This window comes from Trachemys scripta, chromosome 5 (genome assembly GCF_013100865.1).
Source record: "Trachemys scripta elegans isolate TJP31775 chromosome 5, CAS_Tse_1.0, whole genome shotgun sequence".
Lineage (NCBI taxonomy): Eukaryota > Metazoa > Chordata > Testudines > Emydidae > Trachemys > Trachemys scripta.
The window spans coordinates 120371994-120377993 of NC_048302.1; the positions used below are offsets into that span (position 1 = coordinate 120371994).

General features: G+C 47.0%; 1 protein-coding gene and 1 long non-coding RNA gene across 4 annotated transcripts in view; one reads left to right on the top strand and one right to left on the bottom strand.

Moving 5' to 3' along the window:
• LOC117877925 overlaps positions 1–6000 on the top strand; it is a 59808-nt gene that overhangs the window by 33870 nt on the left and 19938 nt on the right. The window lies entirely within an intron of this gene.
• The window catches only part of SH3BP2 (SH3 domain binding protein 2), a 74723-nt gene that overhangs the window by 27429 nt on the left and 41294 nt on the right, over positions 1–6000 (bottom strand). The window lies entirely within an intron of this gene.

A 6000-nucleotide genomic window follows, 5' to 3' on the forward strand; every position in this document is an offset into this window, starting at 1 on the left:
AGTGGAAGCCTGGTTCAGAATGATTTCTTAGTGCTTATGAAGAGAAGCAAATGTTTCAGATGGTGGTGGTTTATAATAGCAGAATGGATTAAATATGTATCTCTAATGTTCCCCAAAGCAACCGGAGGTTGACCCTCTTCTTTCAACCTAAGGAACTAAAGACAGCCACCTTGTTAAGTACTCACAAAACTGATGCAGAAAGTTCACCCTCTATGATAGTAGGAATATCTTAAATACACCTCTACCCCGATATAACGCGACCCGATACACCACAGTAAAACAGCACTCCGGGGAGGCGGGGCTGCGCGTTCCAGCGGATCAAAGCAAGTTCAATATAATGCGGTTTCACCTATAACACGGTAAGATTTTTTGGCTCCCAAGGACAGCGTTATATCGGGGTAGAGGTGTACTGTCAGCATGCTTCACCTTATTCAAAGCATAAAGGAAGACAAACCCCTTCCCCAAGGAGCTTATAACGTAAAGGCAAAATTCTACAATTTAAGGGCCATCAGATGATGATGATGATGATGATAATATAGATGTATAAAATACCACTATTTTATACTGTTATAGCCCCTTCAATTTAGGGTCTTAAATTATAAAGATGCAATAAAATCACATGCCCCACTGATAGTGGGAATTAACCAGGCTGAATTAACCAACACCACAGGATAGAAAGCACACTTAAGCCACATAATACAATAGATGACTAGCACGGTTCAGAGTGGTGGGGACAAGACTTTTTTTTTTAAAAGAGGGATATGCTGTATACTGCATACTTCACTTATTTTGGTGGATCAGAACCAACAGGTTTCAAGGAAGATGTGTGTTTTAAGAACATACGAGTCCGCGTCCCAAAAGGGGAGGGCGAGGTTCCAAGCACAAGGAATGATATGGAAAAAGGAGAAGGCTACAAACAGTATGGTTAGGTGCACGGCTTTCGGAGAACAAAGGCTGTAGGAAAAGGAGGAAATAGTCTAGGTTGAAATAGAGATAGGGGCGGTGTTGGGTAGGAAAGCAGTTTTCAATCTTTTCCATACCAGGACACCACCTGAAGTCCTTCTTCCACCTTACCTGAACCCCTCCCCTCACTTAGTAATAAGGAATAAGCAAGGGTGGCTGAAAAGTATCGGAGACCTCTACACAATCCCAAGGTTGAGTACCACTGGGGCAGAGCCCTGAAGGTGAGTTAACGTCTCTACACAGAGGCCTGGTCTACACTATGACTTTAATTCGGATTTAGCAGTGTTAAATCGAATTAACCCTGCACCCGTCCACACAACAAAGCCATTTATTTCGAAATAAAGGGCTCTTTAAATCGATTTCTGTACTCTACCCCGACGAGCGGAGTAGCGCCAAAATCGATATTGTTATTTCGAATTAGGGTTAGTGTGGCCGCAATTCGATGGTATTGGCCTCCGGGAGCTGTCCCACAGTGCACCATTGTGACCGCTCTGGACAGCAATCTGAACTCGGATGCACTGGCCAGGTAGACAAGAAAAGCTCCGCGAACATTTGAATTTCATTTCCTGTTTGCCCAGCGTGGAGAGCACAGGTGACCACCGATAGCTCAGCTCATCAGCACAGGTAACCATGCAGGCCGATAATCGAAAAAGAGCACCAGCATGGACCGTATGGGAGGTACTGGATCTGATCGCTATATGGGGAGAGGATTCAGTGCTAGCAGAACTTCATTCGAAAAGACGAAATGCCAAAACTTTTGAAAAAATCTCCAAGGGCATGATGGAGAGAGGCCACAATAGGGACTCAGATCAGTGCCGTATGAAAGTCAAGGAGCTCAGACAAGCCTATCAAAAAACAAAGGAGGCAAATGGTCGCTCCGGGTCAGAGCCGCAGGCATGCCGCTTCTACGCCGAGCTGCATGCAGTTCTAGGGGGGGCCGCCACCACTACCCACCTCTGACGGTGGATTCCGAGGCGGGGGTAATCTCATCAGCTACACCTGAGGATTCTGCGGACGGGGAAGAGGAGGAGGAGGAGGACGACGAGCTTGCGGAGAGCACCCAGCACTCCGTTCTCCCCAACAGCCAGGATCTTTTTCTCAGCCTGACTGAAGTACCCTCCCAACCCAACATTCAAGACCATGACCCCATGGAAGGGACCTCAGGTGAGTTTACCTTTTATAATATAAAACTTGCTTTTAAAACAAGCATTTTTTAATGATTACTTTGCCCTGAGGACTTGGGATGCATTCGCGGCCAGTACAGCTACTGGAAAAGTCTGTTAACGTGTCTGGGATGGAGCGGAAATCCTCCAGGGACATCTCCATGAAGCTCTCCTGGAGGTACTCCAAAAGCCTTGCCACAAGGTTTCTGGGCAGTGCAGCCTTATTCCGTCCTCCATGGTAGGACACTTGACCACGCCATGCTTGCAGCAAGTAATCTGGTATCATTGCATTACAAAGCCTGGCAGCGTACGGTCCCGGTGTTTGCTGGCATTCAAGCAACATCCATTCTTTATATCGCTGTGTAATCCTCAGGAGAGTGATATTGCTCATGGTAACCTGGTTGAAATATGGGAATTTAATTAAGGGGACAGAGGCGGCCGTTCCTACTGGGCTGTTTGCCTGTGGCTGAAAAGAAATCCTTCCCTGCAGTTAGCCAAGCACGGGGGAGGGGGCGGGAATTGGCCCTGAGCTTTTCGCATTTGGCTATCAGGGATCTTCCTTGTTACCAGCCACGTGGTGGGGGGAGGGGTACAGCGATCATCCCAAATAATTCATGGCAGGAGGGTGGGGTGGGGGGGGTTAGTTTGGTTTCTGCAGGGATCTTCCCTGATACCAGCCACGCGGTGGGGGGAGGGATAAAGCGATCATCCCGGAGAATTGGATGGGGGGGGGTTAGTTTGTTTTCTGCTGCTGAAGATTAACAGGAAAACCACAGCAGTCTACGGGCTTTGCTTGGTATGTGGGAAAGGAGGGTGGAGCTTCAGGAACAGCAGCAGGATAACAGACTGCCGCTGCAGCCGCTGTATAACCTCCTTCCCCCCTCACCATGTTCCATATCCTCCTCACCCAGACGTTCAGCCCCCACAGTAGATTTGCCCACTCCAAATTGATTCCCGACTGACCGGTAGCTGTCTGGCGTTGCAAGCTTTCACAGGGCTATCACCACTCGCTTCTCAACTATGAGGGCTGCTCTCATCTTGGTATTCTGGCGCTTCAGGGCAGGGGAAAGCAAGTCACAAAGTTCCAAGAAAGTGCCCTTACGCATGCGAAAGTTTCGCAGCCACTGGGAATCGTCCCACACCTGCAACACTATGCGGTCCCACCAGTCTGTGCTTGTTTCCCGAGCCCAGAATCGGCATTCTACGGCTATAACCTGCTCCATTAACAGCACGATCTCCAAAGCACTGGGTCCCGCGGTTTGATAGAATTCCATATCCATATCCTCATCACTCTTGCTGCCTGGTTTTGCAGGTTCTGGTTCAGCATAAACTGCACGAGAACGCGCGAGGTGTTTACAATGTTCATGACTGCTGTCTTGAGCTGAGCGGGCTCCATGCTTGCCGTGGTATGGCGTCTGCACTATTCACCCAGGAAAAAGGCGCGAAACGGTTGTCTGCCATTGCTTCCCTGGAGAGTGGGGAGGATATACCCAGAACCACCCGCGACAATGTTTTTGGCCCCATCAGGCATTGGGATCTCAACCCAGAATTCCAATGGGTGGAGGAGACTGCGGGAACTATGGGATAGCTATGGGATAGCTACCCACAGTGCAGTGCTCCAGAAATCGACACTAACCCCGGTACACTGACGCACACCACCGAATTAATGTGCTTAGTGTGGCATACATTCGACTTTATACAATCTGTTTCCAAAATTCGAATTATATAAATTCGGATTAATCCCGTAGTGTAGACATACCCTTAGTCACAAATGTTAACAAAACCTCACAGTGGGAGCAGTGTTCCCTCTAATTTTTACGTCCATGTGTGGAATTAATTTTGTTATGTGCACCAATATGGAGGTGATGTGTGACATCACCTTCATGTTGGTGCACATAAAATTTGTGTGGTGGGGGTGGGGCCGAGGAGTTTGGATTGTGGGAGGGGGTTCAGGGTTGGGGCAGAGGGTTGGGGTATGGGGGGATGAAGGCTCTGGCTGGGGGTGCAGGTCTGGGGATGAGGATTTGGGGTGCAGGAGGGAGCTCAGGGCTGGGGCATAGGGGTGGGGGTGCAGGCTCGGGGTGGGGCAAAGGATTGGGGTACAGGCTGTCCCGGGTCTGCAGTGGGGAGAGAGAGGACTTCCCCCTCTCCCCCCCAAACCCTCTCACTGCAGCAGCTCTGGGCTGGGGAAGAGGCGCTTCTCCCCGACTGTGGCAGCTCCGGGGGGGCCGGGCAGAGGGAGGGGCTCCTCTCCCCTGGCCACAGCAAGTCCGAGGCAGGTCTCGGCTGGGGCTGGCGGGGAGGGGTGCCTCTCTCCGCCGCAGCCCTGAGCCCCTGTGTGGGGCTTAATAGGCAGCTGCGCAACCACATGGCCGCACAGCTTAGAGAGAACTTAGAGTGGGAGGTAGGTAAGTGTGACATTATCCAGGGTACAATCTGGACTAATGAACAGCTGGACTAATGAATAGGGAACTGTGTCCCCTCAGTTCTACAATCTGAAGTGCCTTTTACACTGTTTCACTGTGAGATTTACCACTCCTGGTCTGCTCACACACAGCCTCCAGCAAGTAAATTACCCCCATTTATATTATATGAGTGCTATAGCCAGCCACTTATGAATTACACTGCAGAGAGACACCAGCAAATTGCCAAGACTTTGCCCCAGAAATGTACATCTTGTACTGCCCAGCTCTCTCCTGGACAATACAAGCTCACATAAAGCCCTTCATTTCATTAATAGAAAATGATTATGCACAAATCCTGTTACCCCAAATAGAGTTTCCGAAGCACTTGAATCCAAATATACTGATTTGTAGTTAAAAAACTTGTTTTACTGCTTTATCTAAAAGATAGACTTTAACTGTCGATTAATCGCAGTTAACTCACACAATTAACTCAAAACAATCACAATTAGTCAGTTTTAATTGCACAGTTAAATAGAATACCAATTGAAATTTATTAAATATTGTGGATATTTTTCTACATTTTCATATATATCGTATTCTGCGTTGTAATTGAAATCAAAGTGTATGTTTTTTATTAAATATTTACACTGTAAAAATGATAAAAGAAATAGTATTTTTCAGTTCACCTCATACAAGTACTATAGTGCAATCTTTTTGTCGTAAAAGTACAACTTACAAATGTAGATTTTTTTGTTACATAACTGCACTCAAAAACAAAACAATGTAAAACTTCAGAGCTACAAGTCCACTCAGTCCTACTTCTTGTTCAGACAATCTCCAGGACAAACAAAATTGTTTACATTTACAGGAGAAAATGCTGCCCTCTTATTCATCAGCAAGTGAGAACAGCCATTTTCATGGCACTTTTGTAGTTGGCATTGCAAGGTATTTACATGCCAGATATGCTAAACATTCATATGCCCCTTCATACTTCGACCATCGTTCCAGAAGACATGCTTCCATGCTGATGACACTTGTTAAATACATAATGTGTTAATTAAATTTGGACTGAACTCCTTGGGGGAGAATTGTATGTCCCTTGCTCTATTTTACCCGCATTCTGACATATATTTCATTTTATAGCCGTCTCGGATGATGACCCAGCATGTTGTTTATTTTAAGAACACTTTCACTGCAGATTTGACAAAACACAAAGGTGGTACCAATGTGAGATTTCTAAAGATAGCTACAACACTCGACCCAAGGTTTAAGAATCTGAAGTGCCTTCGAAAATCTGAGAGGGACATGGTGCGTAGCATGCTTTCAGGAGTCTTAAAAGAGCAAAAAGCAACAGAGGGTCCTGTGGCACCTTTAAGACTAACAGAAGTATTGGGAGCATAAGCTTTCGTGGGTAAGAACCTCACTTCTTCACTTGCATCTGAAGAAGTGAGGTTCTTACCCACGAAAGC